The sequence below is a fragment of the Epinephelus lanceolatus genome, chromosome 11 (genome assembly GCF_041903045.1).
Source record: "Epinephelus lanceolatus isolate andai-2023 chromosome 11, ASM4190304v1, whole genome shotgun sequence".
Classification (NCBI taxonomy): domain Eukaryota; kingdom Metazoa; phylum Chordata; class Actinopteri; order Perciformes; family Serranidae; genus Epinephelus; species Epinephelus lanceolatus.
Genome location: NC_135744.1, coordinates 22,384,698 through 22,404,804, shown reverse-complemented (window position 1 = coordinate 22,404,804; position 20,107 = coordinate 22,384,698). Strand labels below are relative to the sequence as shown.

The 20,107-nt window shown below is 42.2% G+C and overlaps 1 protein-coding gene across 1 annotated transcript in view; it reads left to right on the top strand.

The window, feature by feature from the left end:
- lhfpl7 (LHFPL tetraspan subfamily member 7) overlaps positions 1-20,107 on the top strand; it is a 159,608-nt gene that overhangs the window by 48,217 nt on the left and 91,284 nt on the right. The window lies entirely within an intron of this gene.

Below are 20,107 nucleotides of genomic sequence, written 5' to 3'. Positions count from 1 at the left end.
AAGCATCTGACTTTGTTGCCCATCAATCAATAAAACAAAACAAAACAAACAAAAAAACAACAACAAAAGAAGCAACCCGAGGACAGCTGCTGCTAGGCAACCACAGTCTGCATAGCACTCGTAGGGGTGAAAGCAGCGAAAGGGAAGGCGAGGATAGATTTAGAGCCTGCTGTAAAAAGACAATTATGCCTCCTTAACACAGGTCATTGGTTCAGGGTTACATGTGACTTATCAGGCTGCCACTTTCACTCAAACAGAGAAGTAGTCTCGTAAACAAAGCGACGTCTTGTCAGCGCTTGGGCTTTAAAATCCCATAATGCAGCACGGCTCATGTCACTGCTCAGTGCCGGCCTTCACACTCTTGCCTTGTGCATCGGACCATTTAAATGGCAGTTGGTACAAATGTTTTGCTGTTGTTATACGAGAGGATGTGCTCCTGTGTGCTTTACTTACAGCAACATATTTTCTTACACGTGTTGCACTGAAACTAGATGTGTTTTTGGCTAGACAGCAGCAATGCGAGAGCAGGGGTCTCATTTATAAAACAATCTGTAGGATGCATACTAAAAATGTACGTACGGACAAAAGCCAAAAATGGTGTGTGCCAAAAAAATATTCAACAAATTCAACAACCAGGCTTCCACCTCACCATCTGTGTCACCAATTTACTGTCTCCAAAATGTTTGTCAGCATCAACTCTGTTTTTATCGATCCCAACTTTTGCGTGGGAAGTGGCGTGCACCTCTTTCAGGCCTCGTTTTGTACGTACACAATGTTTAGAAATGACACCCCAGCTTTATGAATGCAAAAGTCTGTCATTGTGTCACTGAGTTGCTGAACGAGTGATTAAGTTACACCACTGGCCAGCAGAGTGTTGGTGTTTCCCCATCAGCCATTGTGCCTTCAAAATGAACAGGCTCCACAGTGTTTCTGCTGGGAATGTCTTTGCCACCACAGCAAAAAAGAAATCTCTAAAGAAAACTGCATGTTCCGCGATCGATCGTATGTAACATGGAAGGCCAGTGAGGTCATTATAAGTCTCTTTTCCTCTGTTGTTGTTTCATGGTTGATCAACTTTTTCCCACTTTATCGAATACAAAAGTTGAGACATCTTTAGTACATATTAGTTTATGTTAGTTTAGAATTAGGAGAAGTAAAATAACTCTAAAATAGAAGTAAAATATTGAGAAAAATTTATAAAAACAGGATAGGCTGTCTTATAAAAGTGTCTTGTAAAAGTGCGTGAGAGGATATGACATATTGCCAACTTATTCCTGCCACAGTGTCATACAATGCTTGTTTTTAAATCACTCTGTTCTTGTCACTTTGTTCAAGTCACTCTGTTTTGCTTCTAAGTTGACCATAAGCGTCAAATATTTCTGGGCCTTAAATGCTCGTTTGCTCTTCAGCTAATAAACTTTGTCTTTATCTGCTGCCATTTTCTTGCGATTGCCCAACCGGTTTGTGCAACTTTCAAAAGGGATGAAAAGGAAGCCAGATGGCTCACTCATCAGCCCCAGAAAAAAACAGTGTGTGTAATTCTTTTTCACCACTTTATCAAACACAAAAGTTCAAACAGACATCTGTAGAACATAAGATTAATTTATTACAATTCATCTGAGACATGGCTGCCACAAATACTGGTAAAAGCAAATTAAAAAAAGCAAGTTTATATCAGGAAGTAAAATATTCAAATTGATTATAAAAAAGGACAGTCTCATTAAAGTGTCTTGGGATTACTTAAAATTTGAATTGTTTTTAATTTCATTTCATTTCAGGAGGGGATTTATATTTGTGTAAGCACTATTTTGCCAGCAAAATCTAATTGTTTAAAAAGATATTCAGTGTACTGTATTTTGGTCGTATTCTCAGTCTCAAACATAGCTTAACCAGGTCATGTGAAAGGCTACCTCAGTATACTTTAAGGCCCAGACACATCAAACCATCATCAAAGAACTAGTGGCAACAGAAGCCGACTGTTGCATCGCCTCATGTCGCCTGTGTCTCGGCCAAAAAATTGCAAGTGAACACACCACAAAGACTACAACCAACAGCAAACTAGCGCATACATTCTGCACCTGCTTGAGAAGAAATAACTCTCCATACCAGCAGGTGGCGGTAGTCTGTATTCGTCATTCAGAAAGGGAAATCGGAAGAAGAACATTAGGGACTCAAGACATTAGTTATCAAGTCACATTAGCTACACAACCAGATGTTGAAAGAACAAAAGATATTTATTGTGCACTAGTGGAATATCACACCAACCATTACAAACAGTTTCTGCTAAAGAGCTCACCGGCATGTTTTGATCTTGCACCCTCTTGACTTTCCAATAGTTTACTTTCCTCACTTCTGTTTCTCTTCAAATGCACTGAGCTAAAGTACCAATCGGACTGATTTTACTCACCAAGGGGCTCCGCCACCGATTCAGCATGTTGAATCGGATAAAAAACAGCCATCAAGGGCTGACGAGGACCGAGAAGGGGAACCAAGTACCAATCGTGCGGGACACGCCGCAAAAACTAGTGCGAGAGATGGTCCGATGTTAACCAATGGCTGACTGTCGGCTTGATGTGTCAGGGCCCATAGGTACAATGATGATGATAATAATAATAATAATAATATTTATAATACATTTTATTTATAGAGTCCTTTCATGGTACTTAAAGACACTTCGGGATCTGGAGAGGTCAGTGCAGTCTCGAATGTGTTTGGGGAGAGAGTTCCAGAGGGAGGGGGCGGCTATGGTGAAGGGTCTGTCGCCCCAGGTCTGGTGCTTGGTCCTGAGTGGTGGTGTCAGGAGGTTGGCATCAGAGGAGTGGAGGCTGCAGGAAGGAGAGTGGTGGTGGAGCGCACGAATAGGATCACTATAGAAAATTGCAGATGTAACAATTTGGCCTTAATTTTAGCCTGGTTCCAGACCATAGACCCCGCCCACTCAACTGAGTAGGCTTGCATCTCTGGTCTGGCATACTTCAATGAATTTGCGATTTATCTCGTCCAAACGATGGACGGACCAATGAACGCCAGGGGTCTAGCGATTAGCCAATCAGCGCCACGCTGATGTCAAGCTGTACGCCGGTGGGTAACTGGTGAGGATAGCAACAGTGGCGACCGCTACAGATCCTACAGACCACATTAACGATGCTCTCGAGGTATTTCGCCACTACTCGCGTTAATGGAGGACCAAATTAAGGAAGCTGCTAAACTGGATTTAATGGCGATGCAGCTGGGCGTGCACGACGACGGAGACATTTTAAACGGGCAATGCTCGCTTGTTTTCGGCACCCCCGAGGCATGGATACTAATGACGTCAGATTCTGGGTGACTCGTTGATCTCTACTGATTGGTTAGGGAAAAAATCAAATTCCCTCCCCCTTGTAAATCGCCTCAATGGAAGCCATGTCAGACTGAAGGTTCTGGGAGCTTCAGTCTGACACTCAGGCTACCTCAATTTGGCACTTTGACCAAACATGGTCCAGCTTCATCGTAGGTCTCAACCTCGTCTCTTTCTCTACATTCCTGCCATTTTCTGCCTTTTCTTTCGCTCTTCAAGCACTTCTGTTGACTAAGTCTGAAGTCTGTTCTTCACGTCAGCTGATCTACAAACCTTATTTTTCCCCTCTCTCATTTGTTTACCTTTAGCAGCAATCACGTAGCCTCTATCCTTGAGAATATTGAGTAGTTAATTTAAATCCCTGCATTTAACTAACCGTAATTAGAGGCTGAATTCATTTGAGCAGGTTAAATGTTTACTGACAGAACTGGAACTTTCGCAGGGCATGGTTAATGGTGTGTTTAAAGTGGCGCTTATTGCTTACAGCCAGGCTCTAATACTTCTGTGTCTGACTCCAGCATCAGATCAATGCTGCTTTGGGAGGATGAGAAGGAGTCTGTGGCAAAGCAAGAGCCTCTTGTGGATGTGTGTGTGCGTATCTATGTGTGTAATCCCGTTGTGTGGAATAGAGCTGTGTGTGTGTGTGTCTTTCATAGCGACAGACTTTGCTAAACAACAATGCGACGCAAGGAACCGGGCCTTTGTTCCATTTCCAGGTCGACTCTTGTCTAGATAGACGGAGGTTTCACAGAGAGAACCACAAAGCCCCGAGGAGGGCAGATCAGAAGACTGTTTGTTTTCCCAGCACTGCAAGTGTGTGTGTGTTTGTGAGTGTTACCAAAGAGGGCTGATAAACTGAAACAAGTAGATTAAGAACAATGGTTTTCTTTGTGGTGTGCATATTATCAGCCTTGTGTTTGAAGGTGTGTGTTTTTGAGCAGATTGGGAGAAATGAACTGCTGACGAGACGATTGTCAACTTTCCCTTTGCAGATAGACGCCTGTTTTGATCCCCATGTTTTCTACAGTATCTTTGACAGGCAAAGGAGATGTCAGTTTGTGTGTGTGTGTGTGTGTGTGTGTGTGTGTGTGTGTGTGTGTGTGTATATGTGTGTGTGTGAGAGAGAGATGATGTGTTACCCCACTTATGATGCCTGAAAATCATTATGAAGACAAAAAATACAAAGCACAAAGTGAGGACATTTTTTCTGATCATAACTTCTTTCGTGGTTTGGCATATGTTTGAAATATAAAGAGTAAAGGTTATGATTAAGACACTTTGAAGCTGTGTTGTGAGAGGATCTTGTTTCATTTGCAGTAAATCAAAAGTGTTAACCAGTGAAATATCAGATTGGAAGGGAGGGGCGGAGTTTATTTGATGCGTAGAGTGCTTGGTTTCTTTTATTTTTTCGTTGTTTGTTCATTTTTTGGGGGTAGTAAGTTTATATGCATTTGTAAGATGGAAGGATTGAAGAAAGCGAAATTTTCAGATATAAATGCAAAACAAATTTGCACTTTTGTCATCTGTATATCAGCAGTGTTTCCAACAGAGTTTGAATCTGACTGGGGGGGTTGCTAACTTGTTGTTTTGAGGGTTTTTTTTGTGTATCAGTCTTTTGCATGTCCCTAAATGCAGCGCAGGCAGAACTCTACATGTGTCCTTTATTTTCTCCTCAGCAGTTCATTGAGTTTCAGCTTACTGGATGGAAAACTGATGGATGACAGGAGCAGCTGTTTCTGATTGAAAGCAAACTTTAGACCCAGCACAATGAACGGTTAAATTTCCCTTTCACTGTGCCTGGTGTTCTGCTGCTCCATCTGTGACCAGAGTGTGCTCTGCACCGCGAGAGTGTGGAAATGGATAACTGAACAGTACCAACGGCGCTCCTAATTAATGGTCCAGTTCAAAAACTTTAAAATCAAAACTTGGCAGCAGAAGTTTTATTCAAGGCAAGCTGCCACAAAAAAACTGAATGTGTAGGAAACCTTGTTGTAAAAAGATAGAAAGGAATGAAGATTTTTTTTTACATTTGATTAGCCATAGGAGGTCAAATTTCACATCTTAAATCTGTTGCACTATGTGGTGTTAGACATTAGATAAGCATGTGCTACATTATATTTGGTAGGATACAACTTCAACACTTTTTTTCCACAAAAAGTTCAATTAAGTGCTTAAAAATTCTTAAAACTGCACAGATTAGGTTCACAAGTTCATGTTCACGGCTGCCCATGGAGCTCATGAGTTCCACTTGAATTCAGCGTAATTTCTCCTCCGTTGTTGATGTCCAGCAATGTGATGGTTGGTCTTTGTGGTATTTGTCTCGCCCTCCTTCCACTGTAATTGGACAATTGAGCAAAAGTGACACTGACAAGTGGTTCACAGCGTTTTACTCAATCATATTTAATTATGTTTTAATGCTTTGTGAACAGAAAAAACTGTCAAACATGCAGCGCTCAGCGTAGGATAGGCGCTCAGTGCCTCGACATGCTGCTGGTCTGTGTAGCATAGTGTGAATATGCGGTGCTTCCATGAAAAAAAGCAAAAACATGAACGTAGCGGTTGTGGCAGCAGGTTGCCATCTCCTGTGGTCAACTGTGCAGTATTGCAAAACTGTGGTCATTGCAACAGCCCTAATTTAGCCTTAATTCAGGGTGCAGGTGACGCCACCTTCTCCAAATGTGGTGGTTTCAAGTACTTTTTCGTTGACGTCCCTCACATCTGCAGACCCTGTGCTAACAATACATGCACATAATTCAAACAAGGATTGTGTGAGACAGCATCAACTAGAGGCTGAATCATTCCCCTGTAACTGTGGTCACATACAGCCCACCTCCAAAACTGACGCTGCTGTTTTCATTTACACCAACATCTGCTGCATCACTGCTACTATTACACAGCGAGAACGTAGGAGGCACAGCCCAGGAGTGATTGTACGTTCTCTCAGAAGTATAGAAGCACATGACCTTACATATCAACAATTCTGTCATGTCTGACGGCGCACTTACACTCGCACACACACACACACACACACACACACACACACACACACACAGCCGAGGACTGGTTTGAACTAGGAAAAACCTTTTTTCGAGGTAAAGCTGCCTGGCTCTTTCCTTTCTCAGCCCTGTGGTCCTGTGGGTGAAGTCCAGAATTAGATGTGAACTTGCTAACCCTCCACTGGTTCAGCTCAGCACTCCATCCAGTGGCTGAGCTGCTGCGCCGGTGAGCTTTGCCACCATCAATGTTTTATGCTCAGAGAGAGAGGGAGGCTGAACATTTCTGTGTGCTGAGGCGGGGAGCTTTTTCTCCTCCTGTCATGCATATTTCATCAGCCTGTTCTTCTTAGTGGTCAGGATTCATTGGATTGGACGGCTCTTTGGTCGGGCGCAGTGTGGTGCGTGTGTGTGGGGAGAGTGAACGGACAGGGACACATACGGAGTAACTCACTTTACAGGATAAAGAAATAAATGCAGATATAACTGGTTTAATGTTTCTTAATGACACATGAAGTTAACATTTTATTATTCTGAGTCGCAGTGACAGTGACTTCACCCTTCACCCTCACTCATCTTCTCGGTTATTTCATTTTATTCAGATTCCTCCGCTGACAGGAGCAGCTGAACGCCACGTTGGGGTTTCGTCGTGGTACAGTGCTCAGGTAGATTCTCCCAGAGCAGTTATCTGCTCAGGGCTGAAGACATGTCACACTCGGCTGAGTGTACAAGCACTCGCTGCACACACAAGCTTAATCTCAGCTGTTTTCCTGCAGGGTTATAGCCATATTAACATATGGAGATAATTTACACGATGTGCTTACATAAAAATGTGCAGGAGATGTTATGTGCTGCAATGATTGGCTGTTGTTTTCTCTTTTTGTTGTTGATGTGACTGCAAGTGAGTCGATTCCAGTTCAAAAAAGAAATGTTTTTGTGTGAAAGTGGCTCTTTGGGAGTTACTTGGGTTGAGGAGTTGAAAGCGATACGCCAGAAGCTGTGTTTTTCTGCTCTTGAAAGAAATATGAACCACAGGGTTTTTTCTTACCTGTACAGTCAGATATGTTTGTGTTGCTGTGGTTTCTCATCCTTGCATGGAGAGATAACAGGAGAGAAGTGGCACTTAGCTGCACATGTGAAATCTGGCTTTACTTTGACTGCTGAATTTGTCGTCACTGTTTGGTGACGGTTTTTCAAAAAATGACAAGCACGTAAACTCAAGTTGTCTCAAGGGTGGTAACAAGGGACCCTTAAATTTAAGAAATATTTCATGTGCAGCGGCATCAAAAATTTCCCAAAATATCAAGATCCTATTGAAGTCCTTCACCTCAAGACATCATGCATCGAGTAAAGAAATCAATCGTTTCCCAAGCTGAAAGCAAACATGTTGACTGAAGATACATATTTCTGTGGTTTCACCTCATATAGAGGTGAAGTCCTGAGGTAATAGCTAACTTTAGTTTGCCTTGTTGATGTACAAAGCCTGGTATATATTTGACCTTTGAATAGATGTAGATGTCAACATATATTTTTAGCTAACATCAATTGATGCCACTGGTTTTCGTATTTGAAATCATTTACAGGCTTTTTCTTTGCTTGGGAGCCTCTGAAGTGAAGCAAACTCATTGAAGGTATTTCTGTTAGAAAAGAAAAGAGTGGTTGTTTAATGTAAATAATTATTAGCAGTGCAGTGTGGCTCTAAGGATGGCAATGTCAGTCTTGAGTCTTTGGCTCACACTGAACTATTGGATGGGTTGCAATGAAAATTGGTGCATAGATTGTGCATTCATGTCTCCCTAAGGGTGTAAATGTAAGCATACTTGGAGTAAAATAAGATGGTGAACATAGTGAACATTATACCTGCATGACATCAGCATTTTGTCCCACAAAAAAGACACAAAACATATATATTTGACATAAATTCAACTATTCCTGACCTGACTATTAAGAAACACTGTTCATCATATATATTGACAACTTGAAACCAGAATCCCTGATTCCATCCCTACCACCTTACCCACCCAACATTCAGATATTCATTGATGGTTGATCTCTGCTGCCGCACAACATTTATAGCTGCCACCTTATTCTTTATCAAGGGATTCCTGTACCAAATCAAAAAAGTCCAAAAAAGGACTCCATATCTTAATAAAGTTTTGAGAGGAACTTCTGAGTGTGTATTTGATTTTTTCTAACTTTAAGACATAAATCTCTGACCCAGTGAGAAAAGGATGGGGGAGCGCATTGATTCCAATTCAGAAGGATCAAACTTCTTGCAAGAAGAGTAATGAAAGCTATAACCTTGTGGGCTTTATTTGGTAAGATAGCACGGGAATCCTTCAAAGTTGGACCAGAAAGTGTGCAGACTGGGTTGGGGTTCAGTTGGGTTTGAGACATCTCACTTAAAGCTTTAGAAATAGTTCTCCAAAAGATGAAGAGGTTTGGACATAACTGAAACACATGCATTGGCTGGCCTCTACATCGAGGGCATACTGGCGCAACATTCGAGTATAACTTTGCCAGTATAGCATTAGTAAGATGAGCTGAATGTACCACTTTCAGTTTTATGTAGCTATGTTTGAATTTCTGCCTTTTTCACAACCCTCAAAAGCCTTTAGAGAGTTATTTGACCAAGAGGCAGTGGAGGAAATGTGGCGTAACCTGCAAGAGACATACATCCTTGACAAGAGAGAGGAGAAGGGCAGGAGTGGACGGAGGGCCAGCACGGACAGAAGTGGAAGTATATGAAATCAACATTCCTTTGGAAATCTTTCATGACAAGATGCTGAAATTCACAAGAGCAATGAGGTTGCTTACAGCACAAAGAAATTTAATAGTTGCACGGTATCACTGCATAACCATGGTAGCCCCGGTGCCAAATGCAAGACGCTGGCAGAAAGCGGCAGTGGTCAGTGAGGTACCTCCTGTGGTGAAGAGAGCAAGTGTGTCTTTACATTTTGTCTTGTATTGCAAATGTTTGCAACACATAGACCAGTGAAATGCATCGGACCGAGTGAGTACTGTGCATAATAATCAGGTGACGGAGTAAAAAGAGAAAAGGCATACGAAAAATACAGACATGGCGTGCAAGGGCTTTAAGTCTTAGCAGAGGTCAAGAGATATTTTCAAACCCTTAAATATTCCCCCCCTCCCTTTTTACCATCTCATTAATTATCATGTGACCCTTCAAATTTATTTTGGGAGTTCCGACCCCCATGTTTGCATGCATTGATTTAGATCAGTATTTGGAATTGCTCATGGGCACTTGGGAGACCAGCCTCTTGTTGTACAATAACAACTAGATTATTCCTCTGATATCTGCAGATATCACAGTTTCATTCACAGGACGGTATTTAAATCAAAACCATGACATTTCTGCTGCTCTTGGCAATGAATGAACAAATTGTGCCGTCTCAGCGAAATGAATGGAAACGACTCTGTGGAGGAATATTATCATTCGCTCAGTGGACCAACTTTTAGCTGAAAAAGGTTTCTAATTTACAGCTAAACTCCATCCAACCCCAGCTGTGCCCGGTGAACATTTCCCTTTGAAGCTTCCCTCTGTGCAGCCCTCTGAAACTGGGCCTTCTTATCTGCATCTCCATCACAGAGAGTCCTTCGGTGTTTCTGTCTTTTTTTTTTTTTTTTTACCTCGACCCTGGCTGCCTGGGAAAGGAAAGGCAGTGTGTAACTCCGGTGCGTTCCCACACACACACTCTTACATCCAGTTCCATTGTGCTGATGCTGAGGAAGCCCGGCCTGCTGAGGAAGCCCGGCCTGCTGTGTCAGCGTTCCCTTGGGCAAAGCTGCTATGCAGATGTCCTCCGAAGCACGGTGATGAAAATAGGAAGTTGCTTTGATCAAAGCACCTGCTGTGTTATTTCAGTGCTGCTGTTGCTGCCGGAGCCCATATGGTACCTGTGCCAGCTGTCAATCACCTCTCTGATACAGATGAATACATTTTCCATATCAGGCTGGATTAGAGCGGCAGACTCTATTAGCAAAATGTGTCCCTCCAACAATTAGACCACACTTAGTGAGTTTTTCTTTTCATCATGCGTGAGGAGAGATGATTGGACCATCATTCATGTCACCATTAGTATTCCGAAGTGCTCTCCTGCAGAAAGTCTCAGACTGAGCGAGAGAACTTTTTCTTAGAGAGCAAACATCACTGAAGCATTGTTTGATTATCTCTGCCATCTTTGAACTCCTTCCAGCTGCCTCCAGGCACAAAATGTAGCCGTTCCTGTCCAGTTTTCCACATTTTTGTGTGATGGGAGCAACTTCAGGTCAGGCACCATAGCTTAAGGATTCCTCACCGGCCGATGTTTTTGGAGTCTTTCATTTCTGGTCAGAAGCTGTCTGCTCCGCCCTCCAGGCTGCTTCCCTCTCATTTAATATGCTGTGTGTCTGAGGGAGTGCAAGCGCAGAGTAAATCCATGCTCCTTTATCTGACCTGTCACTCCTCCATCTTCCATCCAATTTTTGCTTTCATCCTTTTCTCTTAACTTGCAGAGAGTATTCCCTATAAGCACGTCTTTATCACAATCACAACCCGAACCTCTTTTTGCTTGTTTTCTGTCGATCACTGATATTTCATTCTGTTTCATCATGAGTCGGCGGGCTCCGGGCCTTTCACACACCTCAGAAGTACATTTTTTGCAGGGAAAACTCGTTCACCACAGAATCTCACCAATCTACCAAAGAAATGAGACTGAAAAGTTGATTTAGCTCCCTCACATAAACTGCTGCTCTGTGCTGTGTGTCCAACCCAATCAATGGAAAAAATGTTGACCTCAGATATGTTTTACATTTCTTTAATCTTTGACATAAAGTGGGGTTAGGTGTAGGCAAAAAAAGCCTTGGTTATGGTTGGGAAAAGATCATGTCTTGGCTTAAAATATCCAGTTTTCGTGGCACTATCCCAGCACTTTTGTTTTGATGCCGTTGCGTTGAAATAAATAAATAAAACTTATATAGTACTAACCCATTTCCATGTCAAGAAGCCAAATCAAATGTATAAAAATGAAACAACTATTAGCCTACATCTTTTACATAATAGATATTGTTCAGATATCCATGGATTGCTCAGTAGCCTGAGCCTGGGCGCACCTTACTATCCAAGTGCACAGGATGACCTACACATTATTTTTTATACTCACAATATTCTACTGTCTATTATTTAAGTTGCTCTCTAAACAGCGCAGATCTACTGACACTACGGTGGAGTAAATTTCATGTTATGTTATTGCTCATGGCCTCTGGGATCAGTGCTGTTGCCCACGCAGCAACGCAGGCTCTGATCTGTCGACAGACTTGACCCATTGCGTCATGGGATACATCTTGCTCTCAGTGTACTTTAGGTCACAACTAACAAAAACTCCTTTCAACATGGATAAATGGATAAGTTAAACATAAGACATTTAATTTTTTAATTTTTTTAAATTTTTTTTGTTTTTTATATATACTTTATTAATCCCCGAGGGGAAATTCAATTTTTCACTCTGTTGTCAATTACACACAGGTCCGAACATGCACATGCACAAACTGGATCTATACATGCACTAAGTGGAGAGATGTCAGAGTGGGCTGCCCATGACAGGCGCTCTGAGCGGTTGGGGGGTTCGGTGCCTTGCTCAGGGGCACCTCGGCAGTGCCCAGGAGGTGAACTGGCACCTCTCCAGCTACCAGTCCACGAGCCATATTTTTGGTCCGGACGGGGACTTGAACAGGCGACCCTCCGGTTCCCAACCCCATGGACTGAGCTACTGCCGCCCCCTTAGTGCCCCCCTAGTGTTGGATTACAAAGTTTCAAGAGATACGAACCGTAGCGCTAGTTGGAAAGCTACAACAGTGTGGAAGCCGAGGCTACTTAAAATTTTTAGAGCACAGGGCTGCGAAAGTATTCTAAAAATAGTAAATAGAGTACTTTGACGTATACATAGACTGTAAAAATAATGGACGTAGCTAACTTGACGTCACAACCTGGTGTGTGGACTCCTCTTTTTGAAGCTTCCAGTGTGGCATTTTGGCCGTCAGCATCTTGGCTTTTTGGGGCCAGAAGTAACCATATTTGGGCGATAGGCTGGCGCTGAGGAGAGGCGAGGGGTGTATCTGACTGAGAAGCTGGGCTGTAAACATGTTTACTTTTTAAAGTCGGGCGTTTTAACATGGGGGTCTATGGGGATTGATTGGCTTCTGGAGACAGCCTCAAGAGTCCGTTCAAAGACCTGCAGATTTTGGCACTTCTGTGTTGGTTTCATTTTTTGACCCCTGAAGTCATTGCTTGGTTGTATACAACATCTACGACCTCGGCAGGTTAAATTTTTATTAATAAATTACCTGGCATTGGATCGGTGTATAGTCTTGCATATTCGCCGTTACCCTACCCAGCACTTTAGGCAGTACTGGAGGGTTCCAGGTATTGGTACTTGAACAACTCTAAAAACAGTGATGAGTTGCTAAAACGCAACTGGCTTTGTTGTTTCTTGGTCTGCAGCTTGGCAGGGTCTCACCCAGAAGACACGCCATCCACCATCCCTTCCACCTCCTGGTGACAAAGTCGGCTCCTATACTACATCAGTTTAGAAACGCTGATATGATACATGTGAAACGTGCAAACGTAACGTATTTGTGGTTTGCAGAAATACACAGTGCCAACATTTTCTTCTGGTGACTGGGCTCTGCACGTCTGTCTTTGTTTGTGTGCGCTGACAGAGTGTGACCCACTTTAGATGCTGACATTGTAACCTCGTCACCTGTGACTCACAGCGCGCCGACAATAGGCATTAATCATAGATGCGCGTCTTGTCAGTCGTGTCAGAGTGTTTGTGTGTGTATGCATGTGTCACTTTTTCTATAATCACAGCTGCATTTTGCGCTCGATGTTGACAGTAATGTGATTGGTCACATCTCACCCTCGCTACACACACACACACACACACACACATACACGTACACGTACATGTGAAAACACACATACACAGAGGCAGCAATCTGAACATTTTCCTTGGGTTTGTGCTCCAGTTTGACAAATCTCATTAATTAAACAGGGCAGGAGCAGATTTACACAGAAATCATTAATATTTACTGGAGAAACACTACACGGCCACTTCATCTGCAAACTTGGGAAAGCGTTTACAAACATGCGACATGTTTGATTCATTCATTAATACGTTTCGCTGCTGTATTACAACATTTCTCATCATTGCAAATGGATAAACATGCCCTAATGTCTACTTATGAATCAAAGCCTGTGTGTGCTTGTGTATTTATGTATGCTAAAGCGCACTCATTGGTCAAATCTGATGTCTGCAGTAATTACGAGCACGGCTGGGCTCGGCTCTGTTCACTCACTGATACATCACCCCAACCCCCTAAAAAATCTCACTGTAATTGGTCCAGCAGTCAGTTATAGTCGGACTGTAATTAAGACTGAACTTTCATCCTGTCCAATTCATCTCTTTTCTTTTCACATACTGGAGAGCTCTATTATAGACTTTGTGTGGAGGCAGCCGTCTGAGATCAACAGTTTTTGTAATCTATCTTTAATGCTGCCTTTTCAAAGGCTGCCTGTGCTTTGATATTTTCCTCCTCATCAATTGTGAAGAGACAAGAATACCAGTATGTTTAAGAAATTCTTCCTCCGATATTACATATTAATTAAGCTTCCTTATCTTCTGTAAGGACACACACACACACACTGAAACTATCCTGGCATGCGGTTACGCCTTACGAGTTGTGTCATGGTAGCAAGCAACAAATGACATGTTGACAGAGGAGAGGAGGAAGATGAACAGAGGCAGATTGAAAGCAGAGGTGGGGGAATTGCAGCACTTTATTTTATTTTTTTCTACTCTTCCGTATTTGTTCTGGTGGACGGACTCAGTCCTTTCACTTCTGTCAGACGGAGAAGAACCGTCACAGGGTCCAAAAACATGTTCTGCTGTTTCTTATTCCTCTCTTGTCCCCTTTCTCTTCCCACTCCTCCGTCATCCTGGCATGAAAGCCCCGGCAAACACACTCACACACAAACACACTCAAAAGAACCAGTGGCTATGCATATTACATGAGCTCTCCACCTCTGAAGGCCTCTTTGCTTTTTTTCATTTCGCAACTTACAGCAGAGATGATGAGGTGGAAGCCAGAACCTGCACTTAAGGGCTGTTTTCTTAGTTTACTGCAGGAACCAGAAGCTGCTGTTTATGGGAATCCTTTTGACTTTAAGTCGGTGCAGTTTAAAACATCAATATGTAATTCGGTAATATCTTTGTACAACGATTGTAAATCATTGAGACCGGGAAATTAAGGAAATCCATTGTCTATTGATGTTCTGGTGTTTCTCTGCAATAAGACTTTTAATCTCCACTTACTTTAGTTTGCTCTGCACGTCTTCCTCCTTGGCTTTATGCCAGGTACGCACTACCAGAGAATGAAGCTGATTTTGGTTCCCCTCACATCACAGTTGTCAGCAAAACCCTGACTTCTTTAATGGTTCTAAAGACCATCTTGCAAATTTTTCTTTGGCTTTAGGTATGCTAAGAGCTCAGTGTCCACTGATCTGCTCAGAACTCCATCCTGGAGTTTTCAAATCGCAAATATAGGGATGTCAATAATACAGGGCAGAGCAGCAGAGTCGGCTGCTGCCAGGACTGGAGTCATACAGTGCTGCCAAGGCAATGCCATGATGTTGTTCCTGGGAGACAACTACAGCACCCCTCAGCAACATAGTAACCCAGAGGCAGAGACTGACACCTATATGCAGGGGTTAAAGTTCTCCGGCATAGCGCCGGATTTCCGGCGTGGCGAAGTTTATGTCCGGCACAGGCAGAAGTGCTCTGCAGTGCGAGCATTTCACTCGCATTGGCCCCTAAAAATATATGTGCGAACCGGGAAAATGATTTAGGCGCACAGTGTGCGAGTAAACACAACCTACTGTTTATCGTAATCGGCATCAGATGTTTTTTCATCGATAACCGATCAAATAAATGTATTTTAAAACTTGCTCCTTTGGCTCTGATACAGCCATCTCGCTCCCTGCCTACAGTCCCCACTGCACTGGGCTTTGTAACAATGTCCCGCCTACAACCCCCTCTGATTGGTTACACGGCACAAGTGATAGCCAATCAACACTGATGCCTGTGCATGCTTTCACGTCATGTCACATTGAGACACAGAGCTCAGACAAAGCAGGAGAGGCTCTGGTAAGCCAGCGGTAATTTTGGTAAGGTAGGGTAGGGAAGGTAAGGTAACAGAAACCAGACAGAAACGAAAGTTGCAATAAAAATCCTCTATGCTGACAACATTATATGATCCATTTCAATGATGACATGCTTGCCCAGAGGTGAAATTTCGATGTAACTGCCTGTTAAATTAAATCAAGCGCGATACAATTTTGCAATCAGCCTAAATGATTTAGCTTCTAAAAATAAATAGCACCAAGGCAAAAAGGAGATGTAGGAGCTATAAGTCAAAAAGTCTGGTAACCACTGAAAGTTTAATCTTTATTTATAAACTTATTATGCTATAAAAGTTTAATCTGAAAAGTAACTACTAAAGCTATAATCTTTTTGTTCGTTTTGATAATAAACATGTTCCTTTGCAATACATACATACATACATACATACATACATACCCCGCTCCGGAAAAGATTTCAGATTTCAGGCACACAAATCTTCCGTGCTCCACATTTCAGGCACAAAATTTTTTTTTGCTTTAACCCCTGTATATGAGACCTATGGTTAGCACAAGCTAACACAGCAGCAGCGGCTAACATCTGAAGCTGAGCCAATTAAAAGTCCCAACAAACTCGCACCAATGCCGGAACAGCTTGACTCTGTTATTAAACCTGTTAGGTAGCGTTAGCCTTGTGATGCTAACACTTAGCCCAGTCACTGTGTGTACGTGGTGCAGGCGGACTCTCAGTGTCTAAGGTGCAGAGCTCACACTCCTGCAGCAGTAGAATGAGAGTGCAACCATGTCCTTCATAAATGATTAGATGCCGGTGAAAAAAAATTTGTTGATACATGACAAGGTTAATTGGTGGCTCTAAATTGACTGTAGCATGAATGGTTGTCTGTCTGTATATGTCAGCCCTGTGATAGTCTGGCGATCTGTCAAAGGTGTACCCCGCCTCTTACCCATTGTCAGCTGCTAGAGGCTCCAACCTTCTCTGCAACGCTGCACCAGGATAAGCTGTTGTAGATAATTAATAAATTAATGAATGATTAAAACAGCAAATATGTTTTGAGGGAAATGTAATGTCAAGCAAATTATGTTTGTGATTTACATAATAAGGAAATGTAGCCAATTAATGTAGCTGGCAAGTTGTAAAAATGTTGATACTGAACTTATCAGCAAAATGTTCACTGAAATAGTATTTCAGTTGTTTTTTGTCAAAACAGGCAATCTTGCTATACAGTGTTCACTTCGAGTGTCTACAACATTATTTCTTTAGAACCTTTTTTTTTATTAACATTTCACCGAAATCCCAATCTTTCCTAGCATTAACCAAAGTGCATTTACGTTACGTTACCTTTAAACACTAGACAGGGGTCTTGAGACAAATCCGGGATTCTGGTGTCAAGGTCCTATACTTTGAACCCCTGTCATCCGCCCCAGCCACCTCCTTGCGAAGCCTACAGGTACATAAAAGTAGTGTTTCATAATCTGAAAGCCACAACACAATTATGAAAAGAACTAGGAGACAGGGTTGGGTGTGCTGTTTTGGCCAAATAATTGCCTTCAGCCCACTGTAGGTGCAAAACTGTCACACATGTTGGTGGAAAGCTCTTCCTTCTTTGTGCCTTAACTAAGTTTTACAAAACAATATCTGAAGTTTACTTGGATCCACCAAAGTGGAAACACTCTCATGTCTGCACTTAATTGTCTGACGGCAAAAGGGGACGTAATTGTTTGGTGTGTGTCATGCTAACTCCCGTTTCTGCAACGAGGAACATGAAGCACGTTTGCTAACACTCAAGTGTGTGTTCTGGATGTTTGAGCCGTTTTTACTGAATCCAAGTACATCGAGAAGGTCGCTGGTTACAGTCACGCTCCCACACTGGCTCACTGATGGTCACAGTAACACAACCCATGTGTGTGTGTGTGAGTGTGTGTGTGTTTGCGTGCATGTGTGTGTGTGTGTGTCTCCCAGGAATTCCCACTAGTGCCTGTTTGATATGAACAACAGCCAGGATGAGTCATTGTTGTGTCTGTGGCTGCTGGATTGCAGCTGCTTTATTCCTCCACACTGGGCCCTCAGCCGTAAACACACACACACACACACACACACACACACACACACATGCACACACTTGGATGAATGTGTGTGCGTGTTTATACATGCTTCCCTTTCAGTTTCATTTCTCTTATGTCGTTTTATCCTCTTCCCTCTCATGCGCTGATTGATCCTCTGCTCAGAGGCTTCTCTTGAGTGCGCCGTGATGAGTGAGAGCTTGTGCCGCGTTGTTGTTGTTTTTGTTTGTGCCATCTGTGTTGTTGGGAATTAATTTTTTGTAGGCAATATGAAGGGTTGAGAGCACCGGCGCCTGTCACACACACACCATGATTGATTAGGCAATGCAGCTCAATTGCTATTACTTTTCTTGTGTTTATGAGTTTCTCATTTGCATGGGGTAAATGAATGTGTTAGCTCTGCTAAGTGAATTAAAAATGCTGCATATGAGGATTGTAGGTAGGTGAGCGACCCATTGTGAATTCCTGTGCTTGTAGAGGATGATTTCAGCTCACAGACCAGCCTGTTTTACAGCATTAACGTTTCCAGCTGTGTAGGTGTTGTTAAGAAGCTCGTATGGTTTTAGAAGAGTTTGCCCTTTGATCACCTTTACAGTGAAGCAATGAGAAAACAAAGTCAAAACCTGTTCTCCATGTTAAAGATGTATTTTGGGGAATATAGACCCTTTTACAGTATGATGTTTTTTGGAGGGTGGGGCTTAGTTGGAGGCAAAACAATTCTTCACAGACATTAGCTAGTGCTAGCTTGGTTAGCATAAATATAAAAAATAATTCAAACTCTATGCAAAAATAGAATATTTTTCCCAAAATGTGGAGCTATTTCTTTAAACGTACTCTACACTCACACTCTCTTCAAATAGTCAATCACAACTTAAATACAGCAATTTCCAGTAGTTCTGTGTGAAAAGCTGATAAAATGAACCCAGAATAATTTTTGAAGTGTTTTGGCTGTATGTACAGTGGCTGGTCTGCACAGATGAAAAGCGAGGAACAGCAGTGATGCAGGACATGTTTGAGCTTTCAAGTGCCTGCAGCAGAGGCAGAGAGAGAGAGCAGTAGAGGGAATGTTTTCTCACAAGGACATCAGTAGCAGCAGCAGCAGGGTGGCTGGGGACCGACTGTACATTCACAGTCAGCTGGATGAGAGCACATATCAGGGAGAGTCAGTGAGGATTTTGAAGAGCGGTGTTGAAGAGGTGGGCAGAGTGATCAGTGACAGATCAGCAGCAAGCGCAGGTCAAGTTTATTTTGTTTTCAGTCAGAAAGTTAAAGTAATACCTCACCTACAAAAGGGTGTAGGGTGTCGGTTTTGTTTTAACACTGGGGAGGACACATATGAAACACAGAGCTTGGGATACTATTGGCACTTTACTGGAATTTCCAACTTCACTACCTTGAAAAATGTTGATATTTGATACCATTATCCAAACTAAGGGGAAAAAAATCAAGATTTAATGCAGAGGGGATGAAATGGAAAATTTTTATTAGCAGATAATTATAAGAAGGCTTTAACATGACAACAACAACTTTTATTTTCTTGGACAGTAGCAGCTGGTACCAGTGTATCAGTACTGCAGGAAACAAGTACTGAATCTAGTGATTTTAAAATTTTGGGCAGACACCAATACAAATGTTTTTGTATTGATGTTTATTTTGTTTTTGTTATTTATTAGGGATGCACAATATATGTCGGCTGATAAATTATCGGCTGAATTAACAGCTAGCCATGTGATGCTACAGTTAGCGATTAATATTAAGTCCCATTGTCCTCAAACGAGATGATAATGAAGCCCCAATGTCCTCAAATGAGTACTTCCTAATCAACAGTGTCTATTGCTAAAATTGGTCAATTTTGTTGCCATATCAAACTACAAACATTATTAATCATAAATAAACAAGTTTCAACCATAACACGTGATCAGGTTTTGGACCTTGTCCACTTTTGTGTCGACTACAGACTGACTTGGCAGAGATGGCTGCCATCTTGTTTTTACATGGATTAGTGCATTGTGCTCTGGCACAAAAAAGTGTCCACGAAGGAGGACAACAGGTCTGAGTTGCCAGTAGAATGAAAATAAGGTCTAGTAAACCCAAAATATGATGTTGTCATATGAGGACACAGGGTCTCAAAGAAAACGTTTGATTCACTTTTTCAACATAACAGGGTGAGTGGTGGATATGCAAATCTTTGAAATGAAGCAAGATGTATGGAAATATATGTACAAGCTATATATTCCACATTCTATAGCACACATAACATATACTGTACTCTACTATACTATGCATAGAGTGTATCTGTTTTTTAAGAGCAAGAAGACGATGACAGGACTGACAGGAAATCTTTTGTCTCAAGCACAAAGTCAGTTCTCTGGGGATAGAAATTAATCACTTTGGTCTCTTAAAAAATGATTTTCCACTTAAAGGTTTTAATGGCAATTAGTTGATTGCAATTAGTTTATTGCTGATGTTGCTGTGCCAATACTCTCACTGTAGCTACAACCGTTTCAGTCCTGATCCATC